This window comes from Chiloscyllium plagiosum, unplaced genomic scaffold, assembly GCF_037043375.1.
Source record: "Chiloscyllium plagiosum isolate Xiang-an unplaced genomic scaffold, Cpla_swu_hap1 HiC_scaffold_27, whole genome shotgun sequence".
In the NCBI taxonomy this organism is placed as follows: domain Eukaryota; kingdom Metazoa; phylum Chordata; class Chondrichthyes; order Orectolobiformes; family Hemiscylliidae; genus Chiloscyllium; species Chiloscyllium plagiosum.
In genome coordinates, this window is record NW_028270165.1 from 80,679,884 (window position 1) to 80,700,585 (window position 20,702).

Sequence of the window (20,702 nt, forward strand, 5' to 3'; positions counted from 1 at the left end):
GAGCGAACAGTTGAGAAGGGAGATTGGCAGGTAGGACAGGTCATGAGGACAGCGCTGAGCTGGAAGGTTGGAACTGAGGTATGGTGGGGGGAGGGGAAATGAGGAAACTGGTGAAGTCCACATTGATGTCCTGGGGTTGAATTTATCAGAGGCGAAAGGTGGGGCGTTCTTCCTTCAGGCATCGGGTGGGGAGTGAGCGGCGATGGAGGAGGCCCAGGACCTGCATGTTCTCGGCAGAGTGGGAGGGGGGTTGAAATGTTGGGCCAGAGGGTGATGGAGTTGATTGGTGCGGGTGTCCTGGAGATGTTCCCTCAAGCGCTGTGACTTGACTCTGCGAGGAGTCTCCAGTCTCCCCAATGTAGAGGAGACCGCATCGGGAGCAATGGATACAAGCAATGACATTGGTGGAAGCCTTCTCACGATCGTGGCCCAGGTTCGATTTCCGGGCAGGGAAGCAATTTACATTAGAGCTGTGAGGGAGTACCGCTGTCTCCCTGGTGGTCGAGTGGTTAGGATTCGGCGCTTTCACCGCTGCGGCCCGGGTTCGATTCCCGGTCAGGGAAGTATTTCTCAGTGGATCCTTTGCCTACCCATTCTCCTTAAATGCGCTGTGCAGTTCCTTCTTGGTCTTCGTCGTGACTGGCTACTGCAGTGTGTATTGCCTCGTTGAAATAGTGTCCTGATTCAGGCTTGTTTGTATGTGTAGGGATCATTGCTTCTGTAGCTAAGTACTTGGTTCGTGTGTGTTGTTTTCCTGTAGACGCTGTTTTGAATTTACCATTGACTGTTCGCTCTACTGTGACATCTCGAAATGGCACTTTGTTGTTGTTCTCCTCTTTTGTGAATTTTATGCCAGTAAGGATATTATTGATGGTGTTGTAGGTTTCCTCTAATTTGCTTCATTTTTTGATGACAAAAGTGTCATCACTGTGGCGGACACAAAGTTTGGGTTGGATCGTTGGAAGGGCTGTTGGTTTGAGACTCTGCATTATTGCTTCTGCTAGGAATCCTGATACTGGTGGTTTCATGGGTGTTTCGTTGAGTTGTTTGAGGCTTGTTACTGAATATGAAGTGGGTGGTTAAGGCACAGTTCCACAAGGTGGATAGTGCTATCTTTGCTGATGAAGTTGGTGCTGTATTTGTGTCTTTGGTTCTTCGAGTAGTGTCTTCAGTTTTCTTTGGCCACGTTGATGTTAATGGATGTGAACAGGGCTGTTATGTCAAAGGACATCATTATTCCATCCTCTTCTAACTTAGTGTCTTTGGTCTTCAGGAATTCTTGGATGGAATAAATGGAGTGGCGTGAATCTTCGACTTGGTGTTTTAGTCTTCAGTGGAGGCCTTTGACTAGTCTGTATATTGGTGTTCCAAGTAGTGAGACTATGGCCTGAGGGGGGCTCCTGGTTTGAAGAGGAGGAGAACAACAACAAAGTGCCATTCTTAGATGTCACAGTAGAGCGAACAGTCAATAGGGAACTTCACACTAGCGTCTACAGAAAAACAACACACGCAAACCAAGTGCTTAACCACCGAAGCAATCATCCCAACACCCACAAACGAAGCTGCATCAGGACATTATTTCAATGAGCCACTACACACTGCATATAGAGGATTATAAAATCATGAGGGATACGGATGAGGTGAACAACAGGTGTCCTTTCCCTCAGCTGGGGGTTTCAGGATCAGGGAGCAAATATTTTGAGGTGAGTAGAGAAAGATTTTATAAAGACAGAACAAGGATCGTTTTTAAGAGAGTGGTCTGAGTGCAGAATGAACGTCCAGAAGAAGTCATAGAGTCACAGAGATGTACAGCACAGAAACAGACTGTTTGGTCCAACTTGTCCATGCCGACCAACTATCCCAACCCAATCTCGTCCCACCTGACAGCACACGGCCCCATATCCCTCCAAACCCTTCCTATTCATATACCTAACCAAATGCCTTTTAAATGTTGCAATCGTACTAGACTTCACCACTTCCTCTGGCAGTTCATTCAATAAACGTACAATCCTCTGCGTGAAAACGTTGCCCCTTAGATCTCTTTTGTATCTTTCCCCTCTTATGCTAAACCCATGCCCTCTCGTTCTGGACTCCCCCACCCCTGGGAAAAGACTTTGTCTATTTATCCTATCCATACCCCTCATGATTTTATACACGTACAGTTACAACGTTTAAAAGACATTTGGATAAGTACATGAATATGAAAGGTTCGAAGGTTTATGGGCCAAACACTGGTAGGTGCGACGAGTTTAGTTTGAGAACATACTCAGCATGGACGAGTTGGATGAAGGGTCTGTTCAGTGCTGTCATACTCTGTGACCGACCTGTACTGGTCTTAAAACCATTTTCTTACCTCCACCCCATAACCATCCACTTCTTTGTTGTTCAAAACTCAGATGAATTTAGCCTTGAATATGTTCAATGACCCCACTTCTGAACTGAATTCCTCTTCGTAATATACCACTTGCCTCGCTCATTGCCTGCTGCATCTGCCCGACAACTGGCATTGACTGGTGTGGGGGGACTCTGAGACCCCTTTGTACATCAATACATCATTCCTGATGAAGGGCTTGTGTCCGAAACGTTCACTGTCCTGCTCCTCAGATGCTACCTGACCTGTTCTGCTTTTTCAGTGCCACATTTTTCGACTTTCACCTCTAGTCCTCACTTTCTCCACATTCCAATATATCACCATTTAAACAATGCACTGCTTTTGTTTAAAACAGCCAAGGCGATAACTTCACATTGCGGCACTGCACTTGCCATGTGTTTGCCAATTGAGACACAGACCTGGACCAACTTCGGGAAGAGGCAAAACACTGAGTTCTGAACAAAAACCGTAACACACTCAAAACGTCGGCTCTGTTTACCTTCCCACAGATGCAGCTCGACCCGTTGGCTTTCTGCAGTATTCGCTGTGTTTGAACTGAGAGAAGACAATGGTAATTCTGGGCGGGGCAGGTTGAATTATGAATTGAATAGTAGCTTCCTCAACGAGACTGTGCGAGTGATGCTCGGACCTGTCTCTGTGGCGCAATTGGTCAGCGCGCTCGGCTCGTAAATGCACTGTTCATGGTTCCAGACTACGCAAGGCCGGCGTGTTTGTTGTTCACGCTCCAACCGCTTTCTTGACCGCAAAGTTGCGCGTTTTAATGGTGTCAGGAAAATGTTTCCCAAACGGAAATCTTTTCCACTGAGGAAGCACAAAGGGGTTTCTGAATTGATTGAATTTCTAACGTAAAGGAATGCGGATGCTGACAGTCCGAGACAGAAAGCGAAACTGCTGGAGCAACTCAGTAGGTTTGGCTGTACCTGGATGAGGAAAAAAAAAGTTCTGAAATGTTGTCTCTGATTCTCTTTCTACAGATGCTGCTTGACATGCTGAGTTGCTCCTGCAATTTCTGTATTTCTTTTTAACTGAACGTCCATTTCATCTTTCAGACTCGCCATTTGCAGATATTTAACCCTTTCGAAACCTGTGAAATGATTGGATTCAAACAAACTCTGCAATGATTCACTCTTTCTCAGCTCCACGGGCAGAGAGACCTGGGAAATGAAGCTGTCAGTGTGGTTCTGTATTGGTGGGCTGAGAGGTGAATGCGATGGACATGAAATCCATTGCGGGTTCCCCACGCAGGTGTGAACCCTGCCGACTACAGTTGAGAACTGTCGTCAAAAGGAAAGGGAGATTGTTCCACGGCTTTTTTAAAGATGCAAACCAGTGGAGGGGTTGAAATATTTCAATCACATTGGGACTGGTCGGGAATCTGCAACCCACTGCCTGTCAGGGTGGAACAAACAGATATCCGCAGAGCTGCTTTTGAGGATATGAGCCAAGTGTTTGGAAATGAGACGAGAACAGTGAGGGGCATGAAGTCGTGGTCGAAATGAGGCAGGCACCTGAGGACAAAGGTGTTTTATTTGCCAGTGAAAGATACTGTTTCACAAAGTTGGATCGATGGAAGGAAAGCAGTGACGGTGATTATCTTTGGCTGTTTACCTCTACCTCAAAAATTCGGCAGAATTTTAAAGTCACAATGAAAAGAAGTAAAAGTGACATTCGGAAGAACGTTTTCGTACAGGGAGTGGTAGGGTCAGTAAGTCCCTGTCTGTCATTGACAAAGAGGAAGATTCAATAGACACAAAAGGGAATTCGGTGGTCACGTTCAGATGTGCAGATTTACGCTGAGAAGGCGAGAGAATGAAACGAATAGAGACACACGTTTACTTAAGTGTAGAACCAGCAGAGCGAAGGTGGGCCGCATGGCCTCCGTCTGCGCTGTGACACATGTTGTGATTCAGTGTGAAATCACAGTTCGACCAACAGAATGTGGGAATTTAGAAATAAGTTTATATTTACACAGCCTCCATACGTCTGCGAAACAGCATCTTACACGGCAGCAGTGGAGGTCTTTGACATGAGGCTCGAACGTGCCTGCCGCGTGCCAGACGGAAACCTGAAGTGTTCTGTGGAAGGGGCGGCGCGTGCAGCAGCAGAGTGGCGCAGCGGGAGCGTGCTGGGCCCATAACCCAGAGGTCGATGGATCGAAACCATCTTCTGCTATTGTTTAGTGTCACCTCGAGCTGTTTTCCTTTGGATCGGTGCTCTCTTCTGCAAGCTGCCTTTGCGTCTACTTTCCGAGTGTCCAAATGTCGCATATCGATGCACTCACCAAATCCACTCAATTCAAGTGGCATGATTTTAGAGGTCTCAGTGGTATTTTGTACTTCGTCTGTTTCCTCTGAACTGAATCGCAAACCCAGTTCTCTGCGATGCCAATCAGCTGGTAAAGGTGAAACACATGCCTTGCGGTTTCGTCCATTCCTTGCAGTAATTCACCACTCTGGTCCAGACGAGAATGACAAGCATGTCAGAAACCGCATCACGACTCAGACATAGTCCCCTACTAATAGGACGGATACCACTGATTGTGAATAACCTCAGAGAGAGAGACAAGTGACAGACAGTCGCCGTGGATTCGATGGGCTGAACGGCTTCTGTCTGCGCGAGAATGATGCTACGTGTTTATGCCGTCCCACTGCCTGTCTCTGGGACGGAGAGGCTGAGGGGGCAAAACTGGTTCATTTTTAACCGTCCCTTCCGTGTTGGACTGCCTGCAGTCCCTCAGCTCAGAGCCGTGGGGATGACTCTCAGTGAGTGAAGGTTTCACTCGGATTCTCTTCATCTGGGACACTTGGGGCTCAGATGTTAACTGCTGCGCGGTCGCAGCAAAGAAAGCGATGCCCACTTTGCAATAGACTTTCCGTAAGATTGCTGCGTGAAGACGATTTCTGAACACCAAGAAGGCTGCACAACAATGTGAATTTACGTGGGTGAAGAGTCCTCGGTGTCCATTTCTTTCTGTCCTGCCAGCACAGCATCTTTCTATCTCTCCGATAACAGACCCTTGGAGAAAGTTCACAATCAAAGTTGTTCATGTTCCCCGCATTAACGTAACTGAGACCTCTCACCCCAAGGGTTTCAGAGATAGAGAGAGCAGAAGAGCGAATGGACTCTACCCGCCCCCCGCCCTAAACCCCGTCCCATCCCCCAAAACAACGTGCAAGTAGAAATGAAATGGTTTAATTATCCACCAGTGGAGGTAGTCCAGTTCCTGGGGATGAGACAAAGTGGGCATTCTGCCCCGGGGACAGAATGACAAGCAGATGTTCTGGAAACGCTTTGCTGCTTGCAATTCTTGCAGCAACGTGGAATGTACTTCACACTGAGCAAGTTTCAGCTGGCTCAGAGTCTCCGATGTACATTGCTGTGTTTGCCGCCAGCTCAGAGAGAGAACAATAGGAAGGACGTAGGAGTGAATAACGATCCGCGTGAGAGGGCGAATAACTGTTAATGGAGACTGTTAGCGGCTAACAATACGTAGTGTGTCATAGCAGACGAGGTGATAACAAGGAGTCGTTTGTGTGGTAGGGGTCAAGGACATGGGGGAGTTCAGGCCCTAAAGTTATGGAACTCGATATTGAAGACCGGAGGGCTGTAAGGTCTCCAAGTGGAAAATGAGGTGTTGTTCTTTCAGCTGGAGCGAGAACACTGCTGCAAGCCTGAGACAGAGATGTTGGTCAGGGAACAGGGTGATGTGTTAAAGTGGCAGGCAACCGCAAGGCCAGGGCCTTTTTCCTGCGGGCAGAACCGGGATGTTCTCCGAAGCAGTCACCCAGTTTATGCTTCATGCTACATTGGGGAAATGGCACTGTGAGCAGCGAATGCAGTGGACTAGGTTGTGGCAAAATTGCTGCTTCACCTGGCAGGTATGTTTGAGCCCTTGGATATTCAGGAGGGAGCAGGTAAATGGGCAGGTGTTACACATTCGGCGGTTGCAGGGGAAAGTGCCTTGGCACTATGGGAGGTGGGTGTGGGGTGTTGCGAGTGAAGCAAGAGTGGAACCGAGGTGGAACCCCTGGCACAACGGGTGCGTGTTGGGACCATAACCCAGCTGAGAAAGCATTCTCTCCTATTCACTCAATGTCGTCTTTAGCAGCTTTCCGGTATAACAGCGCTCTGTTCTGCACCTCGCCTTCTCATCTGCTGCCGAAAATAGCTTGGACATAAATATTTCCCAGTGATATACTGGCCCAATGTGCACAGTCGAGTTGATACACTCGTGGAGGTTTGCGTGGTCTTCTCCTGTTCTCTGTACCCTATGTTGAGGAGGGCAATGCTTGTCACTGGCCACTCGGGTGTCAGAGAAAAGTTTCGAAGCAAAATGGTTGAATTATCTGCCAGTGGAGAGAGCCCGGTTCCCGGGGACGGGACAAACAGCAGCAGGGAGACTGAATGAGAAGCAGCTGTTCGGGAAACTCTTTGCCGCTTGCAATTCTCAGAGCAATCTCAAATGTATTTTATACTGAGCAAGTCTCAGGTCGCGCAAGCGGTGTGGGCGGTTCGCTGTGTGCTGGCTCTCTGGTTCGTTGGTCTAGGCGTATGATTCTCGCTTAGGGTCCTTTCCAATGCCGAGTTGCGAGAGGTCCCGGACGAGCCCGCGTTTTTTAACTTGACTTGTGCAAAACTGCCTGATTAATTTTCTCAAAAAACGCCTTCGTGAAACGAGGTTGGGCTGTCTGGAGTACGAATGAGGCAGAAAACAGGGAAGTGAAATAGTTGGAGATGGTGTTCAACAAGTTGACGTGAGTGGTGCGGTGTTTGAGGAATGTCAACAATCAAGGGAGATTGGAAAATTGGAACAGCTCTCCTCGGAGAACCGAACTTTTCCAAGTCATGAGGGACCAAGAAACAGGAAATAATGTTGTGAAAATGCTCCCACACCTGAAAGGATCCACAACGATTCGGCAGAATTTTAAAGTCACGAGGAAAAGAAGTAAAAGTGACATTAGGAAGAACGTTTTCGTACAGGGACTGGTTAGGGTCAGTAAGTCCCTGTCTGTCATTGACAAAGAGGAAGATTCAGTGGACACAAAAGGGAATTCGGTGGTCACGTTCAGATGTGCAGATTTACGCTGAGAAGGCGAGAGAATGAAACGAATAGAGACACACGTTTACTTAAGTGTAGAACCAGCAGAGCGAAGGTGGGCCGCATGGCCTCCGTCTGCGCTGTGACACATGTTGTGATTCAGTGTGAAATCACAGTTCGACCAACAGAATGTGGGAATTTAGAAATAAGTTTATATTTACACAGCCTCCATACGTCCGCGAAACAGCATATTACACGACAGCAGTGGAGGTCTTTGACATCAGGCTCGAACGTGCCTGCCGCGTGCCAGACGAAAACCTGAAGTGTTCTGTGGAAGGGGCGGCGCGTGCAGCAGCAGAGTGGCGCAGCGGGAGCGTGCTGGGCCCATAACCCAGAGGTCGATGGATCGAAACCATCCTCTGCTATTGTTCAATGTCGCCTCGAGCTGCTTTCCTTTGGATCGGTGCTCTCTTCTGCAAGTTGTGGAGGAGGATCATAAGACACAAAATATATAAGAAAAGATTATAGTGTCATGTAACATAAATGTCATATTGAAGAAACCTAGATTGCTGTTGAGCCTTTCATCTTTTAAAACGGGTTGTAGATTTCGGTTCATTAATCTGTAAATCCCAGAACTTTTTAAATGTCACATTCTCCAGGTAACTTTAGGTTCTATAAAAGGAGGTGACACCTCAGGTCAGACAATGCATGAACGCTGTGAGGGTAGGGTCTATCTGTATCCTAATCTTGAGTGAGACTGGTTCTATTTCCAAATATATAATCCTGCAAACGCAGATTCACCCCAAAGACTTCGATATGTGAGCGCATGCATGAGAGAGAGCGTGTGTGTGCGTGTGCGTGTGCATGCTGGGTACTGTGTGTGTTTGTGTGTGTGTGTGTGTGTGTGTGTGATGGAGTATAAGCATGAGAGATGGTGTGTGCGTAGGTATGAGTGTGGGGATGTATTACTGTGTGTCTGAGAGAGAGCATGTCTATCAGAGAAGGTCTGCATGAGCGTGTGAGTACGTAAGAGAGTGTGTTTGTGTGTGAGAGAGTGTATTGTGTAGCCTGGTCTCCTGTAGTGTGCCATGAACCCAGGGTCTCGGCTGAGGTCATTCTCATGTGTTCTAAACTTGGCTATCAACCTCTGCTCGGCCACTAGATCAAAGACGGCTGAGGCACGAGAAAGGACGGGCGGGGACACTGGTGGTGGTGGATAAGGGAGAGAAATGGAGAGGATACAGAGGTTGGGGAGTAGAGAATGACTGGGGTTCAGAGGGTTGGGGAGAGAATCGGGGTGCAGTGTGAAGAGGGGAGAAAGGGCGGGGGCAGTGGGTGGGGAGAAAATGGACAAGGGGCAGAATGGGAAGCGAGAGACAGCACAAATCCCACCTTCCCCAGGACTGGTGTCAGTGTCCTACGAACTGGAACCCACTCGTCCCACAGCAGATTTGGGGCAACCATTTCTCAATATAAGCATGGCTAAGGCATATCATCCCTGCAGGCCATTCACACCGACCTTCCCAACAGCATCCCACCCAGACCCACTCGATTACGCTACAGCCCTGCAGTTCCCCTTGGCTATTTCCTGATGAAGGGTTTTGCCCAAAACGTCGATTCTCCTGCTCCTCAGATGCTGCCTGACCTGCTGTGCTTTTCCAGCACCACACTCTCGACCCTAATTTCCAGCATCTGCAGTCCTCACTTTCGCCCTGTAAGGGGTGAATGTTCTATGCCTAGTCTTTTAAATCTTTTAAAATCTTTTCCCCTCACCCTAAACCTATACCCTCTAGTTTTGGAATATCTCTACCCTGGGCAAAAGACAAAATGCCAAAGGAATAACATGTCTAGGCACAGGGAAAAAAAAACATTTCGACAAAAAATTGCTTTGGTATTTTTCTCTCGTATTCGCATTTGGACACTTAAAATTTGTGGAGGTGCCCGTGTTGGACTGGGGTGTACGAAGTTAAAAATCATACAACACCAGGTTACAGTCCAATCGGCTTGTTTGGCAGCACTAGCTTTCGGAGCGCTGCTCCTTCATCAGGCGGTTGTGGAGTATAAGATCATATATTCTGTGTCTTACGATCTTATACTCCACAACCGCCTGATGAAGGAGCAGCGCTGTGAAAGCTAGTGCTTCTAAATAAGTCTGTTGGACTATAACCAGATATTTTGTGATTTTTGACTTTAAAATTTGTAATAAATTCCTGCACACTGAGCATGCTCCGCGGTGTCAGCAAGCACTGCGCATGACCGCCATGGTCAGCAAAGCACTGCGCATATTCCTTGGTGCCCGCAGAAACTGCGCGTCAGCTCCTTTCCATGGACCAATGGATAACCTTGGAGGACCGGAAGGAGACTGGTCCTCCAGCCAATCAGAGCCGGCCATTGTCGAAATATGTCGGTTGGACCGTGAGCTCTGAAGCTGCTGCTGCACCTTTCTCTGTGAACTTCACCCCAGATTGTAACTTCCTTCCTCTGTCTAACTTTTGTGAGTACAACAGTCTGTTTCTCACCACTTTTTCCATTTTTTGTTTCATTCTGGGGTTCAATTGTTAACTTGCAGCAACTGAAAGGAAAGAGTGAATCGAGGGAGGGGACAGACTCTGAAAAAGTTGATCCAGGTCTGTCTCAATTTACAAACACATGGCAAATGCAGTGACACAATCTATAGCCTTTGATGTTAAAAAAAAAAGCGCAGAGTGGAGGCGCATTGTTTAAATGGTGATATGTTGAGATGTGATGAAAGTGAGATGATGGAGATCAGAGTTGAAAAGTGTGGCACTGGAAAACCACAGCAGGTTAGGCAGCAACTGAGGAGGAGGAGAGTCAATGTTTTGGGCAGGAACCCTTCATCAGGAATGATGTGTGGATGGACAAAGGGGCCTCAGCGTCCTTCTACACCAGTCGATGCCAGTTGTCAGACAGGAGCAGCAAGCAATCAGCAAGGCAAGTGGTTTATGAGCAAGAGGAATTGAGTTCAGAAGTGGGGATGTCTTCCTGCAGTTAGGTCAGTCATTGAATGTATTCAAGGCTGAGTTCATTTGACTTTGAAGAACAAAGAAGTGATGGGTATTTGGGGGAGGTAAGAAAATGGTTTTAAGACCAGGATAGAACAGTTACAGAGTCATACCGCACAGAAACAAACCATTAAGTCCAACTAGTCCATGCTGACTGTGTTCTGAAACTAAACTAGTCCCACCTGCCAGTGTTTGGCCCAGACTCTCTGAACCTTTCCTATTACAATTGCAACATTTAAGAGGCATTTGGATGGTTATATGAATAGGAAGGGTTTGGAGGGATATGGGCCGGGTGCTGGCAGGTGGGATTAGATTGGGTTGGGATATCTAGTCGGCATGGATGGGTTGGACCGAAGGGTCTGTTTCCATGCTGTACATCTCTATGAATCTATGTACTTATCCAATGTCTTTTAAACACTGTAACTGTACCTGCATCCACCACCTGCTCTGGACATTGATACCACATGAGAACCATTCTCTGTCTTAAAATAAAAAGGTGCCCCTCATGTCTTTCTAAAATATTTCTCCTCTCATCTTCAACGTTTGCTCCCGAACCTTGAAACACCCATCCCAGGGAAAGAATACCTGCTGTTCCCATCTTTGATATCCCTGAAGATTTTATAATCCTCTCTAAGGTCATCTCTCAACCTCCGATGCTGCAGTGAAAAAAATCCCACCCTGACCACCTAGATGCCGGTATACTTATATCCAGTTATGAACTGTTCAATGCTGGTGCCGACTGGAAAGACCAAATGACCTATTCCTGCTCCCAATTCTCATACTCTGTGTCCAGGACAGCAAGCGACCATATGACATAGGTGCAGAAATTCGGTCATTCAGCCCATCAGATCTACTCCACCATTCAATCACAACTGATATGTTTCTCAACCCCATTTTGAAATTTTGATTTTGGAAAGGCAGATCAGGGAAGGATCTGCAAAGTTAATGGGGAGTGTTGTTGACCAAAGATACCTTGGAGTGCTGGTTCATAGTTTCTTGAAAGTGGAGTCGCAGGTCGACAGGATAGTGAAGGAGGTGTTTGGTATGCTTTCCTTTATAGGTCAGTGCATTTCAGTACAGATGTTGGGAGGTCATGTTGCCCCCGTACTGGACATTGATTAGGCGACTTTTGGAATACTGCGTTCAGTTCTGGTTACCCTGCCACAGGAAAAGTGTTGTGAACCTTTGAAAGGGTTTGGCAAAGATTTACAAGGCTATTGCCAGAGTTGGAGGGTTTGAGTTATAGTGAGAGGCTGAATAGGCCGGGGCTGTTTTCCCTGGAGCATTGGAGGCTGAGGGGTGACTTTACAGAAGTTCATATGGAGCATGGATAGGGTGAATAGCCAAAAACATTTCCACATAGTAGGGAAGTCCAAAACTAGAGGGCATAGATTTGAGGTGAGAGGGGAAAGATTTAAAAGGAACCTTATGGACAACTTTCTCACACAGAGAGTGATGCAAGCATGGACTGAGCTGCCAGAGGAAGTGGTGGAGGCTGGTATAATTACAGCATTTTAAATGGCATCTGGTAACAGGGTGAATTGAGAGGGATATAGGCTAAGTGCTGACAAATGTGACTATGTTAATTTGGGATATCTGGTCAGCACAGACAATTTGGACTGAAGGAAAGCAGAAGTATTGTTGTGAAGACTGGAATTTCAGAGCAGCTTTCAAAGATATTTTGTCCTTACTGGGAGCAGAAGCTACAATGAAATCTTTCATTTGAGAGACAGCAACTGAGTAAGTGAGGACATCCAGGATTTTGATGGAATGTGGAACTTGTTGCAATGTGGGGTTGAAGTGTTTTAAGTAAAGTATCCTGAACAGGAATCCTAGTGAAGGGTTAGGTGGGTTTTTGTTTTAAACTGCTCATTTCTTTCAGCCCCCAAAAATGTACTTCCAATGCTGTGCATCAGAAGGAGCGGTGAATCAGTAACTGGTATCATCAGAAGCCTTACGGTTTTCAGTATTGCAGGTATTGCTTGTTGCATCATCATTGTAAAGGTTACTGGCAGCAGTGGGAGGTGTGGGCTGTATTCACTGGAAGCGATGAAGCAGTTAGATAACACACGTATAAGAGGGCAGGGTGGGACTTGTCTTTCAATTTGCAGAAGCTGGGAGGTTCTGGGAGCTGTGGTTCTGGGCAAACACAACTGCAGTAAATCATAGAAACCCTACAGTGTGGAAGGAGGCCATTCAACCCATCAAGTCCACATTGACCCATCGAACAACTTGCCACCCAGACCCACCCTATCTCGTCGTTTCTGCTGGTGGGTTAGACTAGGTAACAAGACTATAGGGATAGATTTAAGGCAGAGGCGGAGGGACGACGTCTCCTGGAGAGTGGTGAATCTATGGAATTCTTTGCCCAAGGAAGCAATAGAAGCAGGCATATTAAAGACACAGTTCGATGGGATTTTGGATGGTAGGTGAATTTAGGGTAGTCAGGATAATGCAGGTAAGTGGAGCTGAGATAATGGATAGATCAGCCATGATCTTAAAGAATGGCGGAGCAGGCTCGATGGGCCAAATGGCCTCTTTCTGCACTGCAGGGATTTTATGATTGCTTCATATGGTGTATATCAGATATTCGCTGTTGTACAAGCTGCATGGCTATGATTTTTCACCTTCTAATATAGCAATGGAATTACATCCCGTATTTCTTGTATTCATTTTTATTTTAACAGGTCAGCAGGACGTCTTTCAGCAACTTTACTGGCTTTCTTTCCTGAAGCAGCCTTGATATTTCACTTTCATATCCTTCATTCAGCTCCATTTCCAGCACCTTTGTAGGAAGGTTGTTCCAGGTCATTGTCACCTAAATGAAGTTTTCCTCTTTATATACTTAATGCTATCTGGCTGAATGAGGGTTTTCAGGTTTCTGTGTCATGAATAATATATGATCAGCAGGTATCTGGCAATCTAAGGAATTGTCACCGAAGTTATGTTCATTTGACTGTACTGACCGTGACTTATTTCATGGTTTCTTTTGCAGGAAGACATGGGGAAAGAAATCTGAAACCAAAAGATACATCAGCTTCTGACAGAGTCACTTGATTCATTGGGACTTGAATATCAGCAGCCATTCCAGGCGAGAAGAAATGTTTGCTTCTGTCTGCTTGGACACTGGTGTGGCAGGAAGAATACTGATACACCCGAATGAGGGAGATTCAGTGCGGTGACTGTGAAAAGTACAGGACTTCACACCATTTACTCAGCTTGGAGGATCAAAGAGGCCGTTCACTTGCTCTCTGTGTGGGAAGGGCTTCACCTGCTCCTCCCACCTGCAGAGACATCAGTGAGGTCACCTCCCATCGCAGGGGGATTGAAGGAGCTTCGGCCGAGTGCCATTCTCGACTGCATTAATAACCCAGTTCTGGGGACTCCCGGGTTTGAATCTCACCATAGCAGATGGCGGATTTGGAGTTCAGTCAGAAATCTGGAGTTCAGAATCTCATTATGAAACCATTTTCGGGGAACAAACACCCCAATCTGATTCACTTATGCTTTAGGGGAGGAAACTGCCGTTGTGGGAAAGGATTCACTCAGTCGTCCCAGCTGCATCCTTTCCCTGGCCTATATGTGACTCCAGACCCACAGCAGTGTGGTTGATTCTTGACAGCCCATCTGCAAATGCGCGGGGGGAATCTTACTTGCATACAGGCTATGAGTTGCAATTGCTGAGTGAAGCAATACTTCCTCCAGGCTAAGGCTGCACCAAGGGTCGAATTACAAAGGAACAACTCAGCTGACCAATAATGAAAGAAGTGGGATGCAGGAGAGTGTGTGTGTATGTGTGTGTGTGTGTATGTGTATGTGTGAGTTTCAATAAAAAGTTACTTTTTGTGCACTTTTTTGCTGGGACGATCTGAAGCTGCAACAAAGTTGGGTCCCAACAAAAGTTACCTGAACTTACCGTCGGACTCAAACATTGAAGGCTATGAGATCCAACAGGTTTTTCTTTTAAAGCTGCTAATTTCTTTCAATCTCTGGCGCGAGGTTTCCAATGTCTTATATCAGAAGGAGCAGTCAATGTGTAGCTCGTATTATTAGAATTGTACATTTTTCAGGACTGATGGTTCATTGTTTCCTCAGCATTGTAAAGTTTACTGGCAGCAATGGGAGGGGTGGGCTGTTTTCACTGGAAACAAAGTTAAAATCCAGTTATAGTCCAACAGGTTTATTTGGAAGCACTAGCTTTCGGAGTGTTGCTCCTTCGTCAGGTAACTGTACAGCAGGATCATAAGACACCGAATTTGTAGCAAAATGATATATTGAACAAACCTCGACTGCTTTTAAGTGTTTCATCTTTAGAATGGGTTGCAGGTTTCAGTTCATTAGTATGTAAATCCCAAAACTTCTTTTAAGTCACAGTCTCGAGATAACTTCAGGTTTTACAAAGAGGTGCCATCTCAGCTCAGACAATGCATGAAAGATGTGAGGTTCGAGTCTGTCTTGAGTCATACTGGTTCTGTTTCCAAAGTAGGAATTTATAAAATATTACATGGATTGACTGTCTGCAGATTGTGCACTTTTTGAGCAAAATAGAATGAATCTACAAACATAATTCTGCAAATGCAAATTCATCCCATGGTCTTATCTATGTGTGCATGCATGAGAGTGAGTGAGTGTGTGCTTCCCGGTGAGTCTGGCTGAGAGAGTGCGTGTTTGCGTGTGTGCATGCTTGGTAAAGTGAGAGTGTGCAGGAGTATAAGTCTGTTAGAGAATGTGTGTGTGTGGGTGAGAGTGTGGGTGGGTACATGTGTTGTGCATCTGAAAGAGCGCGTATATCTGAGAGAGTGGCTGCATGAGTATGTGAGAATGTATGGCTGTGTGTGAGAGACAGAGAGACAGAATGTGTACAGTGTAGTGGGGTCCCCTGTAATGTAACATAAACCCAAGGTCCTGGTGAAGGCCGTCCTCATGGGTTCCAAACTTGGCTATCAGTCTCGCCCGGCCACTAAAAATGATTAAGCAGTTACACAATAGACACGGGAGAGGGCAGGGTGAGACTTGTCTTTCGATTTGCAAGAGGTGGAAGGCTCTGGATGATGTGATCCAGGGCCACCACAACTTGGAGGACCTTCGGCTCAGAGAGGTGGAGCTGGAAGCCAGTTTGCTGACATGCTGGGAGGGCAAGGCGGAAAGTTAATCAGATGTTTTTTATTCTGGGAGATGGTCTTTCCCTCCATACAGAGTCTTCTGATGGGGTCAGTGGACAGGGTCAGGAGAGTGTGAGCCCAGGTCAGGCAGGCAAAGGGGATCTGGGAGAGGGCTGCAGGGGGGAGGAGCTAACTGTGGGGTGGTGGGAGTAAGAACAACGTTAGGGAGGGGGAGGTAAGGGACAGAATAGTGACGGGGATTGCCTCCGTTCTCTGCAGTTGGCAGCAGGAGCACAGATGGTATCGGAATCTGGTGCCAGGATTCAGGAACTGATGCGTTCAGGGCTGGAGAAGTGGGAAAGGGAGGTGCAATGGGTGTGGTCCAACGATGTCAGCAGGACACAGCCTCTGCTGAGGGCGCATGAGAAGTTAAAAGCTGCAAAGACAAAGCAGAACCTCAAAGCACTGGGTGGGATGGTGGCTCAGTGGTTAGCAATGCTGCTTAATAACGCCAGGAGCCTGGGTTTGATTCCATCCTTGGGTGACTGTCTGTGTGAAGTTTGGCATGTTCTCCCCCTTGTGTCTGTGTTGGTCACCTCTGGGTGTTCTGGCTTCCTCCCACAGTCCAAAGATCTGCACTTTAGGGTGGATCCGGTGTGCTAAAGTGTGCAGGTGAGTTTGCATCGTTTAGGATGACCATGTTAGTTTCGGTTCCTTCATTTGTAAATCCCAGAACTTTTTTTAAACTTACTTTCTCAAGATAGCTTTTAACAATAGGTGTCATCTCAGCTCAGATAATGCATTGAAGGTGAGACATTAAAGTCTGTCTGTATCCCAATGTTAGGTCAGACTGATTCTATTTCTAAAGTGGGAGTTACAGAATCTTACATGGATTTATGCAGTTTTTGAGTAATTCGGAATAGAATGGACTTCTGCAAGGAAGTGTATAAACAACTGACCAGGAACACGACAGGCAACTACCAGCTGATCTGGGGCCTTGGAGGGAGGTGAGGGGTAAAGCCCCAAAGGAAACTTGCATATCCGCCACAGATTCACCTGCACCTCCACACACATCATCTATTGCATCCTCTGCACCCGATGTGGCCTCCTCTATATTAGGAAGACAGGCCGCCTACTTGCGGAGCGTTTCAGAGAACATCTCTGGGACATACGGACCAACCAATCCAACCACCCTGTGGCTCAACACTTCAACTCCCCCTCCCACTCCAGCAAGGATATGCAGGTCTTTGGACTCCTCCATCGCCAGACCACAACAACACGACGGTTGGAGGAAGAGCGCCTCATCTTCCGCCTAGGAACCCTCCAACCACAAGGGATGAACTCGGATTTCACCAGTTTCCTCATTTCCCCTCCCCCCACCTTGTCTCAGTCAAATCCATCGAACTCAGCACCGCCTTCCTAACCTGCAATCTTCTTCCTGACCTCTCCACCCCCCACCCCAGTCTGACCTATCACCCTCACCTTGACCTCTTTCCACCTATCGCATTTCCGACGCCCCTCCCCCAAGTCCCTCCTCTCTACCTTTTATCTTAGCCTGCTGGACAAACTTTCCTCATTCCTGAAGAAGGGCTTATGCCCGAAACGTCGATTCTCCTGTTCCCTGGATGCTGGCTGACCTGCTGCGCTTTTCCAGCAACACATTTTCAGCTCTGATCTCCAGCATCTGCAGACATCACTTTCTCCTCAAATGATTTGATGCTTTGGAGTACAAAATCAAAAAAAAAAATGTTGAACAGTTACAGGAGAACTGCCAAAAGACCAACAAATGTAGGCTGCTAGTGAGAACTCAGAGGCACCTGTCCAGAGAAGGAGTCTGCACAGAGAAAAAACATCGACACCGACCTGGAGAGCAAATCTACAGAGGAAGATACAAAGAGAAGATTTAACAGCTTGCTGGTTTTGAAGTTTGAGTCTTTCGGTAAATCTTAATCAAGGGTTTTTATTGGACTGGTATCATACAGGGGAAGGTAGAAGATAGGTTAGAGACAGGAGTTGTAAATAGTTGTTAATTAATTATTCTCCGTTAGACTTTAATAAATAAAGTTGTTAATTTTAACTTTAAATACTGACCTTTGGGAATAGTTTCTTGGTTCTTGAATTTTCACAGATTACCACATGGGTTAAACCTTCTCTATGTTGCTGGTTTAAATTAGGTGGGGGAGGTTGCACCCAGTGTTGTAAAATTTGGGGGCTTTCGTCCAAGATTTGAACTGGTTCAGACAGATTTGAATAGATTTGGCGGTACGAAAAATCCCAGCAGATTTAAACACTTGCAAGTAAGTGTCCTAGATCATTAAATAAAACTTTAAATAGTGACTTTTAGAAACAGTTCCTTACCTCTTGAATTTTCACATTACCACCTGGGGTAAATCTTTTTTGGGTTTAAATTAGTGGGGGGTGCAGTCTGTGTCATAACAGTTCTGACGATGTAGAAATAGAGTAGTGGAGCATGGAAACAATTTGTTTGTTCCGTGCCAATCATATCTCCTAAATTAATCTAGGCCCATTTGCCAGCTCTTGGCCCATATCCCTCCAAACCTTCCTATTCATATACCCATCCAGATGCCTTTTGAATATTGTAATTGTACCAGCTTCCACCACTTCCTCTGGGAGCTCATTCAATCCACGCACCACCCGCTGCCTGAAATAGTTGCCCTTTAGATCCCTTTTAATCCTTTCCCCTCTCACCCTAATATAAATCAATTGCTGCTTTTTCTGAACAGGCTCAGTGGTTAGCACTGCTGCCTTATAGCGCTAGGCACCCGGGTTTGATCCCGGTCTCGGGCAACTGTCTGAGTGGAGTTTGCACCTTCTCTGCATGGGATTCCTTTGGTGCTCCGGTTTCTTCCCACAATCCAAAGATGTGCAGGTTTGGAGAGGGCACTTGAGGGGAATTAACTTTCACACTTTTTTTCTACTCCTTAGGTCCCTTTTAAATCTTTCCCATCTCACCCTCAACCTATACCCTCCAGTTTGGGAGTCCCCTACCCTGAGGAAAAGATGAGTAGTCAAATAAAATGCAAAAGGAATAAAATGTGGAGCCGCAGGATAAATATAAAATGTCGCTCCAGCCTTTCTTGTCTCCGAGTGTCATTTGGGCACAAAATCTGTCAGTCACACCAGCAACTTCACAGAGCATCTTGCGCATGCTCCTCGGTGACAACACACACTGCGCATGTTCGCCAGTGTCAGCAAAACCTGCGCGTGCTCCTGGTTGTCCGCGGAATCTGCGCGTGATCTTCGTTTGTTGGGCCAATAGGAAGCCCTGGAGGACCGGAAGGAGCGTGGTCCTCCTGCTAATCAGAGACAAGCCGATTGTGTTTCTCTTTCTCGCCTTCAATCTCAATTTATGGAGGGGGCAGATTCTGGAAAAATTGGGCCAGGTCTGTGTCTCAGTTGGCAAACTCATGGAAAATGCAGTACCACGATGTGAAGTGATAGCATTCCCTGTGGGGGGTGGGGAGGGAAAGCAGAAAGGAGATGCATTGTTTTAATGTTGACATATTGGGATGTGGAGAAAGTGAGGACTGCAAATGTTGGAGATCAGAGTCAAAAAGTGTGGTGCTCGAAAAGCACAGCAGATGAGGCAGCATCCGAGGAGCAGGAGAGTCAGCGTTACTGACACGAGCCCTTCATCAGGAATGTGTATAAAGGGGCCTCAGCGTCCTTCCATACCAGTTAATGCCAGTTGTGAGATAGGTGCAGCAAGCAATGAGCAAAGCAGGTGTTATCTTAGCAAGAGGAATTGAGTCCAGAAGTGGGGATGTCTTCCTGCAGTTATGGGATCATTGAATATATTCAAGGCTGAGTTCATCTGATTTTGGAACAACAAAGAAGTGGATGTTTATGGGGGAAGGCAAGGAAATGGTTTTCAGACCATTGCAGAACAGTTACCGAGTCAAACAGCACAGAAACAATCCCTTCAGTCCAACTACTCCATGCTATGTTCTCAAACTAATCTAATCCCACCTGCCAGTGTTTGGCCTATATCCCTCTGTCACAAAGCTGGTCCTTTTACTAAAAGCTGGTCCTTCTTCTCAAGGATGCTGTGTCCTTGTTTTTTTCCAGAAGGGTGGTTAAAAAAACCTGGGCTCCGAAGCAACTCGTTTAGTACAGAGACGAAAAATGGTATTGGGAGGCATTTTTGGTTATATGTGAACAGATGAGACTTGAGGCCAAAGCTTTTATGTTTTAGAAGTGACCTGTACAATGAAAGGGGAGTGGTCAGTCCTGAAAGCTGAAGTCTCGTTTGGGTGAGTTAAGCAGTGGACTATGTGGAGAAAGGCTGCTAACACTGTCTCCTTCTGCCCTTCTAACTTCAATTGTAAGCCTCTGTTTCAGTTTTACTTTGTTTAAGGGGTTTGTTTTTTTTTGGTACTGTTGTGTACCAGCATTGCGAAGAGTGTGAAGAGTTTCTCCACAGCTTGTACTGTACTTAATAAAGTTTGGTTGTTCACAGAAGTTGGCGTATTGCAGTGTAAGAAGCTCAAGCAAAAGAACTTAACAAAGGAACCTAAGGGATAAGTCTTTCATGCAGAAAGTGGCGTGTTTAAGGAAAGAGCTGTCAGAGGAAGTGGTGGGTGCTGGTACAGTGGCATCTGGATGGGTATACGATTAGGAAGGGTTTAGACAATATGGGCAAAAATGCTGGCAAATCGGCCGAGATTAGGTTAGGTTATCTGGAAGGGTGCTACATATCTCTGTCACTCTGGCTAGCCACTAACATTTGCCACATCTATATGTACAGTTTCTCTCTGGTGTCAGTGTCAATGCCTTGATATTCTTAACCGGACTGGCAGTGATGACTTTTATAATCTTTTCTTACAGACTATCTGAAGACAGAAGTTTCAAGTTTACAGATAAAGGGCTTATGTCCAAAATGTTGATTCTCCTGCTTCTCTGATGCTGCTTGCCATGCTGCGCTTTTCCAGTGACGCAGTTTTTGACTCTGACTCTCCAGTGTCTCCAGTCCTCACTTTCACGTCAATGTCTGACAGTTACTCAATCCATCAGGACCGCAACAATTTTCAACTATGATTCTGTGAGGAGCAAAGCTTTCTTTTTGGTTTCTGTTTGAGTACGGGGGCACTGGTTGAAAGACCCTACTGTTGCAGCGCACTGAGTGT

At 46.5% G+C, this 20,702-nt stretch overlaps 1 non-coding gene across 1 annotated transcript; it reads left to right on the plus strand.

The window, feature by feature from the left end:
* The first annotated feature begins 491 nt into the window (after positions 1-491).
* Positions 492-563, plus strand: trnae-uuc (transfer RNA glutamic acid (anticodon UUC)). The gene has a single exon. It is a non-coding gene; the product is annotated as a tRNA-Glu (tRNA).
* The last annotated feature ends 20,139 nt before the right edge of the window (positions 564-20,702 follow it).